The following is a 12,614-nucleotide window of genomic DNA, read 5'->3' as shown; positions in this document are numbered from 1 at the left end:
AGGCTCACACAAAAACCATACATCTATTTCAGGATATACAACATTAAAAAACCTCCATAGATAACCACACAATAATTTGTTCAGTTGAAAATAAAAACCCTGGCCTGATATTTGCCCAGAAACATGAGTTTCCTTGGGATCAAATTGTGACTTTAGGCAGAAGTTAGATCCATGTCTAAATGAGTCTTCTTATGGTTCGTATACTATATTATCATATCATATCAATGGTTGCTGCAGGCAGGCACTGGTAGTGACCTGAGGCTAAGTAGGACATCTACATCCTCTTACACACGACTGATTCAGAAAAATACTTAATCCTTCTCTATTTCCAAAGTAACAGACTATCCCCATCTACCTGTGTTCAGTCCTGTTTAATAGCTTTATCAACAACCTGGATAATGAGTCCACCACCAGCAAGTTTGGAGATGACACCAGGCTAGGCAGGAGTGTTGATTTGCTGGAGGGCAGGAGGGCTCTGTAGGGGGATATGGATGGGCCAACAGTACGAGGTTCGATAAGGTCAAGTGCCAAGGCTTGCCCTTGGGTCACAACAACTCCATGCAGAGCTACAGACTGGGGGCAAGATTGGCTGGAAAATGGCCAAGTAGAAGAGGAGCTGGGGGTGTTGATCAACAGGTAGCTGAACATGAGCCAGCAATGTGCCCAGGTGGGCACACTGGAAAAACTGGCTTTAAGAACTGACATCTATAAGCAAAATGCCTTTATTAGAGGTGGATTCTTAAAAAAAAATAAGTTAGATTTGAAGCACCAGTGATACACCAGCAAATTAGTATTATAATCATAGTAAGTCACATTATAGTTATGGTACAATATATGGTATAGTTATTAGGTTACAATATTATTTGAATAAACCTAGTATATTTTTCAGTTTACATATTGCATGTATATTATTCAATAGAAAAGATTATATATATATTTATACTATATATAATTATATATCTAAAATTAAGTATTAAAAAATTATTCACCCAGGAATATATTCAGCAAATCAGAAAGTTTCAGCTACATCCAGTTTTACGTAGTACATGGACATGTGTACTGAAAGGAACTAAATCACAAATATTTCTTCCAAGGTAGAGATTTTTTTCTGTAAATTACCTGTATTCTCTAAAATTTCCATTGTTTTGGCAAACCACTTAGGACACAAGTCTGAAAATAGAAAGTCAAACATAAAATTTTAAATAATGCAGTATCTCCATTGCATGCAGACTTAAAGAGCATTAATAGAAGATTTGCAACCAGCCTCTTGTTTGAATTTTTAAAGCAATTTGTATCAATAAAAATGAAAGTGAAGAAGCAGTTAACCAGCTAAGCAGTGGGTTCTGTCAGCAAGAATAATATTGCAACAATAATCCCTTCAAGAATAAGTTTAAATATTGAAAACAATAGCCACCTTAATGACTATATTTTTCCTCATTAGAGCAGTACTAAGGTGGCTGCTGAATTCCAAAACTAGAAATTTCACATGAGTTTTGGCAGGTGAAGCTTGACAGAATGCCAGGAGGCACACATTTGGTGCTAATCAATAAACATTTACTTTCAAACTTAACCATTAAGGATCTCTTAAAAAACCCCAATATTTGAAATTAACATTAAAAAATAGAGCAAAAAAGAATTCTGCAAGAAATGTTACATAAAGAAGAAGAAAGTCTTCAAATGTTTAAATAATTTTTACATTCTGAGATCCCAAACAGTAGAGGAAGTAGAGATCAGAGCATTTTACTGGTCAAAAAAAAAAAGGCATAATAAAAAAATAATCTTCTGTCATAGGAACTTATCCAAAGCCAATTCATGTTACTGGAAGCTTTTTCCTGTGATTTTCTTGATCTTTGGGACAGATCAGAATGAGGCCAAATACTTCTTTTTCTAGCAGAGTCTGTGGAGACCACCACAACACAAAGCTAACTGGACACAGAGGGCATCATGTGAGTGCAAATGATGAATATACTACAGTTTTAAAAAATAAATATGTTTTAACTCAAATGAAAGTTTGCAGTAATGTCCCTAGAACAGCTATAAGCAGTTTTGCTTCAGGAAAAGAAGGTAACAGCATATGCTGTGAAAATAGGAAGGAAGAAAATAAAAAGAAAAAGCACATGTCTCTGTCAATGTGTTTGGGTGAGAGAGGTGGCACTACACAGTATGTATTTGTGGATTAGGTTATTAGAAGCATATGAAATATTTAGAAGTAATGAATTGAAATGCTATTTCTATATTAGGGCAAATTAAATGTTGAATTTTTGAGACAGTTTAATGAAATTGTATCTAGTTCTCTGTCATACTCCTTTTTCAGAACACTTTTTTCTGATCTCATTACAGTCTAAATGTTATGCACTCTCCTGACCAAAGAAATTAGCTATAATATTTACTTATGATTCACAGGTATCAATTAGCACTGGGATCAAACCCAGTAGCTAGCTCTATTTTATCATACTGCAAAAATTCCTGCAGTGCAAGGAATGGCATATGCTTATTATGTTAATGATGAACCATTAATAAGATTATTCACATCAGCTAACATTTTATGTGAGGTGCCTAATTTGGTTAAAATACCCAAGTAGTTTTCCTTAATTCTTTCATTATTGCTGAAATAATACAATTGTGGTGACCTGGACAAGCTGATCTACCAATGAGGAGAGACAAGATAACACATTTAGTTGTTTTGTGTAGGGTGAAATGACTTCCTGTAACTAGTCCAGATCTGATGTTGCACCAAAGTGTTAATGAGGCATGCATATCAGAAACTAGAAGTGATATACACCTTGTTCAACCAGAACAAAGACTTTAAGAACTTGATTCTCATTCTGAACAAGTGTTTTATTAACAAGTAAGTGATCTTGGCATTGTGTTTGTCTTCTGCTTATCAAGCTGACTTCTTCCTGTTCTGTCAATAAGAATTTTAGAGTCATTGTAAAAGAGATTTTGCATTTCTACAAAATTGATTTCTTATTATTAAGTAGTGCCTTTTGCAGGTTTACTGGTGAATGTAGTTAACACCCTTTTACTCCAGGGAAAGATTACTTTTCAGTTAGAATGTATGACTTACTCCTTATATCAATGTCAGGTAAGAGCTCAGAAATCCCGTGTGAAAAATCTTCATTTCATTTTGCTTGACAAATATGTCTCAATCCTTTTTGAAAATAACTGACTGAAGAGTCCTTCTCCAGTTTGAGTGAAGACTACTGTGTGACTATATTGACAGTTCTAGTACTCCTTTGCTTATTAAAGGCTCATCCCTTAAAACCCAGGACTGTCTCTACCACAGTGGATATCAACAGAAGCTAACAGAGATGAATCTTGTAGTAGAACTAAAATGAACCTCAAACAAGGTCCAAGGTTGGTATTGCATTTGCAAGCATGAGTAACTTCAATCAGTGAAGAAAGTTCGTAAGTTTATGCAAACAGGGACATGGGATGAAGTACCTGGAGCAGCTGATTTGTAGTCAATGTGATAGTAGTTTACAAAATTACTTTTTCTTTCGTTGTTCACAGAAAATCGTATGTGCTGAAGAAGCTTCTTGAACTGGTTTCCAGAACAGACTTTTCTCCATTTCATCACTTGTACAAGAAAAATCTATAGCATACAATAAAACACATTCTTATATTACATATCTCAGTTTTCCAAAATGGATGGAAGTATTGTATAGTGTAAAGATTGAATAAACTGTAAAATAGTATCTATATACATCTTTGTATTTTCTGAAAGCAAATTGTTTAACAAGTTCTTCAATAAGTATGTATTGTCTCCAAGGACTAGGTGTTTGAAATCATATCAAAATTTACTTTTTTGGAGCAGAAGTGTCCAGAGCTCTTAAAAAAAATGCAAACCACAACAAACAAACAAAGAAACAAAATATTTTAAAAAGGACTAAGGGGGACTTGACACTTTACAGCCCTAAGCCATCCTACACCCTGTTTTTTGAACTTCATATTTTCCTCTACTTCCATATGCCTTTCATTTTATGTCCCTTACGTTTGGTTTTGAAGAACCCAGAATTTCAGGCCAAGACTGAGGGCAAATCAACCAAGAAGGAGAAAAGCCATACTTATTTGGATCCATAAGTCAAGATGATCTGGGCTCTTACAAAATCCTTCAGTTTTACTAAGCCTCAGATTCAGAGATGAGTCATGTCAGGTTTGACTTTTAAAACAAACTTTCAAATTGTATGGTTCTATAAAATACATCTTTTTTTAATGAAATTTCACCTCAACTTTGGGATTGTTCAGCCTGAAGAAGAGAAGGCCCCGGGGAAACCTTATAACAACCTTAGGGTACCTAAAGAGAGTCTACAAGAAAGCTGGAGAAGGACTTTTCACAAGGGCATCTAGTGATAGGATAAGTGGGAATGGCTTAAAACAAAGAGAGAGTAGATTTGGATCACATATTTGGAAGAAATTCTTTACTGTCTGTAGAGAAGCTGTGGACGCCCCATACATGGAAGCATTCAGAGACAGGTTAGATGGGGTTTTGAACAACTTGCTCTAGTGGAAGGTGACCCTGCCCATGGCAGGAAGATTGAAACTAGATAATCTTCAAGGCTCTTTCCAACCCAAATCATTCTATGAGCCTATGAACTGAATGTGAAGAAAAAAAAGAATCAATACAGTTCTGGATAGTACAAACTACATTTTCGTCAACTCAAGATATTTACATCTCTTTCCCACTGCATAATCCAAGATAACAGATTTATAGAACTGTGTACATATAAGTGATAACTTGCAAAGATTGTATCTTACTGTCAGTAGATGCCCTACACAAATTCAAAGGAGTGTTGAAATATGCACAGTGAAGAAAAAAACAGAAGCATATTGCCTCATTTTAACACATATTATCTCTTTATTATTATACTGTTATTAAGAGCAAAGACTTAGCAGCTCATGATGATCCTAAAACACAGGATCTATATATAGTATGATACATTGGACAAAGGTGATAGCAGTTAATCAGATGAAAATTCACTAAAAAATTGTTTTATGCTGTCACTGCTTATGATTAAAGTGATTATAGTTGCACTTGATTTCTTAAAGATAAATACAAAGAAGCTGCATGAATTATTGTACGTTGGCACAAGCTCTCAGCCAAAAAGTCCCTACTAATATTGGGTTTCTAGTACCCAATAAAGTCTAGTTCAGTATTGTTTGGTAGCTATTGTAAGATATTATTGCATCTTCTGTTCAATTATTGACACCTTTATTGCTTTGTTCACTAAACCGAGTCGTCCTGCATGTGCTTCTTTGCAGTCAGATGCCCAGAAGACATATCTGCATTAACAGGGCTACAAACCTGCAAAGATTCTGTCTGTCCTATATAAATTGCATCTGCTCATCCATTCCCTGCTATAATAGTCATAGATCTTCCTTACCACACTTATAGTTGCCTTCCATTTAAACTGAAAGGGATGGAAGTGACCAGTTTTAACTACCTATCCTATACTGATAGCTTTTAGAGCAGATTCTGTAAAAACCTTTGAGAATGTACTCAATAAACTCTTCTAAAAAAAAAAAAAAAAAGAAAAAAGTTGTTCCCTGTTATGGATTTCCTCCCCTCTTCTCTGCTGTAATTTCATTGGAAAAGAGATATGAGTAAAGCTTATTCTCACATTTTCTTTCATTGTATTTTCTACAGTTTATTCTAGAGAAGAAATATGTCTCTAGTCTTTATTCTTTTCATGTATATGCCAGAGACACAGCCTTTATTAAAGATTAAAAAAAAAAAAAAAAACCAAACCCAAACACACCAAGTGGACTGCATCATTTCCTATTGAAATAGGCCACCTTTCATCAGAAAGCTGTAAGCCCAGCTAGAAATAGCTAAAGATAGATATTTGTTACCTGGGTGAGTTACCAATTGAGTTCCTCAATTTTGTGTTAAAGGTTATTTCTGTGGAACCTTTTAGATCAACCATGATAAAAGCAATGCCCAAGTAACTTTGGACTTTCTGGAACCGTAAACATATCTGAGAACACCATGAATTTTTCTTTTATTGTGCCTTAGCGTTGAAGAATGTCTTCTTTTTGATGATTGAGCTTTATGTGCAGAGCTCAGGAGCAGAGGAAGTTGGAGAAGGCAGCTTTTAGTAGTCACTGCACCAAGGAACTACTTCTCACTCTTTCCTTTTCTTCAAAACAAACTGATTTTTACTTGTTCCTTCCCCTGTTTGCATAACAAGAATAGCATTATGCTGTTTCAAGAATGACGCCAATCATTCAGACTATTTAATTTCTCCATCAAGCTATACTACTGCAGATGTTTCATGTACTAATGTTTCATAAAGCAAACTTCTTGGATTGGAAGCTCTCAGTAAGAACTTTATCTGCATCACAACTATGATACAGAAGTCCTGCATTATATACCTTACAGCGTGTCTTTAAATATTCATAAAATATAAAGTCTCTTGATAACATAACTACAGCTAATGGTCAAATTTACCATTTTATATTTCTAACTACTTTAGAGATATTATAATAAAGGCAAAGACTTCCCACCTAGTTTGTCATCTTTACCCTTTTAAAGCCTACACAGCAGAAAAACGTGTTTGCAACTTGCTGCAGTTTTTACTGGAATTTACCAATTATTTTAGCTTACCTACCAAGTTGGGATAATCCAATCATTGGATTAATCAGCATAATCAACAGAAATTCTATTGAATACCCTTCTCTTTTTATATCCACTGATTCCCAATTGACTGCTATAGATGTCAGCAATTCACCTACTGAAATTCAATATACACTTAGTATGTATATTGAATGCCTCCAAGTATCTCCAGTATTTGCTTTCAGCCTCAGTGGAAATTAATTGTTCTTTGGCTGTTTCTCAAACTTTCACCATTGGTAAGTGTTCCTTCCTATATGTTCTTATCTGGTTTTTGTCTGTTATAAGGATTCATCTCGCATCTCTACATTGGCATTGACTTCATATTGCCAAATTGAAAATGGCTCAGAATGGACACATTTTTCAGGTCTTAGTATTAAGGCAGGTGTTATTACATGTTTGGCTGTTTAGATGGCCAGATTCATGTCATGTCTTAGGTTTCCAAATACTGACAAACATACTCCATCAAAGCCTTCTTTGCCTTCCAGATGCAAGCATTAGTGCAGCTAATACGTAAGAAGAAAAGATGAAAGACTAACCTCACAGCTGAGAATCGTTCAGGTTCACGACTCTGTCTAGGTGAATAGAGGTACACACACTGGGGAAAGAAAACTAGAAAAAGTGACCACATAGGCAATTAGTATGAAAAGGGTTAGGAAGTTATTCAATTCTCTATTAGACAGGATTTGTAAGAACTAGCTATTGAGAAACCCTCTCTTTGAGCTGCTGTGCTTGAATGCAGGAGCTGCTGGTTAATAGTCTGTGGTCACTTTCTGACCTCAAAAATCTATTACTCTAAAGCAGGCACTGCTCTCTCGGGTATCTGAAAGTATGATCTAATAGCAAATGCTGAATTAAAAGACACAGTACTCAGAAGAGAAAATAAATTAGTTTCATTACTACATACCCCACAAAATACATAAGCATTTGTATTTGAATAATAATGTTAATATTAGGAAAACTACAGCATAATCAGTTGTGCTTCATTACACAATTTTACTGTAGCTGAAGCAATATTTAATTTTGATACAGAGACACTTAGCACTTTGAAGAAAAAAACAATTTTTCAGTTTATGCACAAAGCCATTTCTTACTTCCTTGTTGGCTATGCCATTGGAAATACTGAATCTCAAATCAGTCATGTATAGTAAGAAATCTCATTAAGACACAGAAAATCCATTTTAAACATCTGTCAATAGAAAAATATTGAATAATTCAATTTTTTTTTTTAGTAAGGAGACTCAAGGGTAACAAGTGGGTAACGTTGCAGAGCTCAATCTTCCCCAGAAACACTCTTCACACTAACATATATTCAATCATAGAATGTCCTGAGTTGGAAGGCACCCACAAGGATCATTGAAGTTCAACTCCTAAGGTCAATCATGCCTATGAAAGTGAATTTACTATCAATATAACAAATGCTTTCATACTCATTTGGTCTTGTAATAAAGCAATACAACAAAAACTCTCAGAGATATTCTGACTCCTCTACAGTCCACAGAGAAGGCTGGTCGGGGTTTGTTTTGTGGGGGTTTTTTTTGGTTTTTTGTTTGTTTGGTTTGGCTTGGTTTTGGCTTTTGTTGTGTTGGGGTTTCATGGGTTTTTTTTAGTCTAGATGCAATTATAAAAAAACCAACAAATTAAAAACCAGTACAAACATAAGTTTTTCCCTGCCACCCTCAACGTAGATCTTCTCTTTCTGACTGTTCCTATTGAATACACACAAGATTAGTGCATTAAGCTAAGGTCAGCCCCTGTGACTACTTTGCAGTTTGTTGTATTTGCTTATATCTTTTGTTTCTCAGTTCCATGTCTACAAAACCATGCAAGCTTTTTCAGTAAGAATTTCCAAATATAGACTTATAATCAAGAAATACAAGAATAGTATGGATATAGATTTTCAAAAGGCACAAACTCATGGTGACTTTTGTCAGTTAACTTAGAGAAAATGTCTTTTTTGTTAAATTTTCTCTGACAAGAATATTTTTCTTCTCTATTATTTACCAATTTTGCCAAAATCAGTAGTTTCACACTGGTGAAAATTACTATATAGGATGCACAAAACCTCCACCTGTTCAAGTATTGTTACAATGGACATCTGGGAAAGAGCAAATTTTAAGAAACAGAATTGAAAAAAGTAACATTTGAAGCACAGTGGTGAATACCCTTTCCCAAATTCAACTTGAACTTGAGACACCATTCTGGATATACTGAATGATGGTGTACAAACAGAATATAGGATCCACTTATGCAGCATAAAGGAGGCCTTCTGTCTTTAATCTTGCATTAGCAGAAGCTGCTGTGATGCAGTTGCCACTGAGAAGACTCAGTTCAAAAGCAGGGATGAGGCAGGGGACTGGAAGAAAAGCACTTCATGAATATCTCTCCTGCCAGGACCAATCATCCATCCTTTATTTTATAGAACATGTCATACAGCGATGAGAATAGTATGTCCTGTGTCAAATCAATGAAGCAAGCACTTTGTCCTGTGCTTCAGCAACCATCATGAAAGATTAATCTGCACAGCACATAAACACACTTCAGTACAATTATATTCCCAGGGAGCAGATTCTTGATTGTCTCAACTCTAGGCAGCACAGACAGGGGGCACTTCCAAGTAAGCTGGAGCCAGATGGGATTCTGTAGCCCCAGACAGAGTTCAAAATAAGGCTTATGGATTATCCTACCTTCACACAGAATGCTACAGTGACTTCACAGGTTTATTCTTTGAGAACTTGTCCCATTATTTAGGGCTTCAAAACTGAGTTAAATAGCTATTATTTTAAGCATTCCTAATTTTTCTTGCTACATCTGTCTACAAAGTATTCACTAGTGAGTAGGGAAGGTGTGGTGCAGGTATCAACAAAACTGCTTACCATGGCAGCAAAATGTATTTTTTTTTAATAAAATCGATTTACTAGTTAATTGCACATTATTCTTTCTATCAAGTGTGTCACATGCGAATTCAGAAATTGATAGCACATAAAAGCAGTATTTCATTGTTTTTGAAGGGAACAGAAGACCCAGTTTTCTAGTCTGGACATAGAGTCAGCACTTGAAAAAATAGAAAGAAACTTTAGACACTTCTACTTACCTTCTATGTTTCTTTATATATTAGCTTCCAAAGTTAAAAGACAACTGGAATACTTCTAGTTTTGCTTCGATGGTGAAATCTAATAAAGTATTTTCTTCCTGTTGCTGCATTAAACACTGGGAATTAAAGGGTAGAAAGTTATAAAAGGTGTCAATTTAGGTGCCAAAAATAGTCTTGGACAGAAAAATGACAATTCATATAACCAACCTGGAGAGAACACTGTAAAAAACACCCAGTATCTGTTTGCATTCTACTGTCTACAAGATGGTTCTAGTTGTCTCTCTCTATATATATATCTCATCATATCTAGTTTTAATGAGCTGCCCATTATTGACACTTAATGACTGCTACTGAATCAGTAAAGTATCACTGTACAAAACCTGCTCCTGAATTTTGACTACCAGATATTTCCTGATGATGCTAATGTATGGTAGTTTGTAGTTCTCCTCTCATACTCTTCCCACCCAGGGTGAACCTGATTCTCATTAATATGAGCTGTCTGCCTCCTTGATTTCTCAATCTGCCCTGTTACTGTCAACTTTAACATGTTCAGCTACCTTCTCTCTTTGGTTGAATTATCCCATCATTCTTCTCTCCATTCCTTTTGGTATCTTCCCTTAAAATGCATTACTTTGCCACTCCATATTCCTAGGTGAAGACTCGTTGAACTCTTGCTAAGATAGCTAGCTAGCTAGCAAAGAGAGGACCCTTCAGATAAGCCTCCACGTTGTATCTGTTTCTGGTACAGAAAACAGGAACTGTCCATCTGGAGCAGGTCACCTATCTTGTCTCTCTGATACAAAGGCAGATTGTTATTTCTGGTATCCTGGGAGCAAGGCATTCACTGTTTACCTCACTGCTTAAGTTATCTGATGAAAGTTAGACATGCCACTGTTGCTACTTTATTGACTTGCCAAAGAGAAACACTGACAAAACCTAGCTGAGAATAATTCTGTTTCATGACTTCAAAAATACCAAACCCCATTACTCCAGCAAAATCTGTTCATCTATTATTTTAGCATGCCAGTGTTAATCCTTGTGAGCTGCCATTTCAGGAACAATAGGTGGAATGGAAGCAGTCTACATCGTTGTTTTTTTCTCAGAATCTATATGGGATGCTGTGCTAAATGGGAGAACCAAACAAATTAATTGGGACTGAATCTTTTTGTATATTTACAACTTTAATTAGAGATAATACTCCAAAAGATCTTCACTTTAATACACAAATTTTCACTAATAAAGGAAGACAACAATGTAATACAACTGTTCATTTAGAAAAACCTCCAGTCAATGACATGAATTAAAAAATATCCCTAGAAGTCAGTAAGAGAAAAACAAATTACCTATTATACTTGATCTGTAAGTCTGAATTGTTCCTATTTGGTAACTTTATGTGTCAGTTTGATTAACATTCATTATATCACATTAAAAAAAAAACAAAATAAATCAATGACCAACAGCCCCTGTCTTCAGAGTTTCCTGAGAGAGAAGGTTGGGTTTGACAGAAGTCTGAATCAAAACGGAAGCCACAACAAGATTGTCTACAATTTCTGAGGGAGGAAGATATTTAAGAGTCAAAAGTAAAGCAGACGTTTTCTTAAGCTTTTCATATCCACACTAGCCCAGAAATTGTCAACTATGGAAATAGAACTCACTAGATTTGTCTCAGGGATATGGTGGGTATGATTGTGTTAAACGATATATAAAACAGGTTAGAGTAGGACTTACACTAATTACTATTTTCATCAAAAAAAGAATGTTGGATACTGTCTGCATACAAATCGATATGCACCACCAACACTCCTTCCAGACAAGAGGGTCTCACTCCTGGAGATGCTCCCATAAGTGAGAATCACCAAAACAGTTGCTTTCCAGACAGTTACAACACTGTCCATGCATGCAGCTATCCCACTGTGATGTCAGCATTTATATGTTATAAACACGAGTTCTATTTCCACTCTTAAGCATATGCAATTTTAGCTCTCTTGGCTGGGGCACATGAAACAAAGATCTTGTTACTCAGTACTACAAACTCCAGATGCTTGTTAATAAAGGGCTTATGCCTAGTTCATAAGTGATGACAAAAAATAAGGCCTCCACATGCCTTGAATATTTTCTTGTTCTGAAAGATTCTCGTCTTCTATGTATAAGCTCGTCTTCTATGTATAAGTAAGAACTCGTACGTCTGGAGTCTCTTTAAAGGATTAGTTCTCTGCTGTGGCACCTCCCATCCCACTGCTTTCTCCCTCATCACCACCCCTACCTCCTTTGTTACCACCCCATAAAAACCTGTCAACACAGAACATCAGAGCGCAGAGGCACTTCATAGTGCCAGGAACATACCATCACAGAGTCCTGTCAACAATCCCTCCAGGTACAAGTGCAGCCCTGACCATCTTCTGATCTGTCTCTGGAAATGCTCCCTTGCTAAGAACTGTCAGCTAACTCAGGCTGCACACTTGCAACAAACTCAGGCCACCAACTGAGCACCTACACCACCTCCAAAGCCATTCTGAGGTTGCAGTGGTGACTTGCAACGAGCCAAGCCTGTCACAGCTAGTTACATCAGGAACATCCTATCTACCAAAACTGAAATGACAAAACTAACAAGAGAATATTCTAGAAATGACAGAAAGCCACCAGCATCTAACCTGAGAGTTCAACTACTGCTGGCAGTTCAAGTCCAAAGCAAACTGAGAAGCCCTCACACAACTACTCTCTAGATCTCGGGACACTTACAGACAAAAATTTTTTTATCCTCTCCCTGCTTAGCTGCAGTTATGCCTTTGAATACACTCAGTTTGAGTACTGCATGCTTACTGATAAACAGTTCAAGGCTTAGCTTACGTTTAAGTCCAACCTAAAAAAAAAAAAAAAGGCTTCTTTCCCTCCTAATTCCTCAAGGGA

The 12,614-nt window shown here is 36.1% G+C and overlaps 1 long non-coding RNA gene across 1 annotated transcript; it reads right to left on the bottom strand.

The window, feature by feature from the left end:
- Positions 1-7,182: 7,182 nt before the first annotated feature.
- LOC108639183 lies at positions 7,183-11,975 on the bottom strand. The gene is made up of 3 exons (XR_001920315.1): positions 11,891-11,975; positions 9,708-9,823; positions 7,183-7,225 (listed from the first exon to the last, which is right to left on the bottom strand). It is a non-coding gene; the product is annotated as an uncharacterized LOC108639183 (long non-coding RNA).
- Positions 11,976-12,614: the final 639 nt, after the last annotated feature.

This window comes from Manacus vitellinus, unplaced genomic scaffold, assembly GCF_001715985.3.
Source record: "Manacus vitellinus isolate BGI_N305 unplaced genomic scaffold, ASM171598v3 scaffold_17_pilon, whole genome shotgun sequence".
NCBI classification, from domain to species: domain Eukaryota; kingdom Metazoa; phylum Chordata; class Aves; order Passeriformes; family Pipridae; genus Manacus; species Manacus vitellinus.
This window is presented reverse-complemented; position numbering and strand designations above follow the sequence as displayed.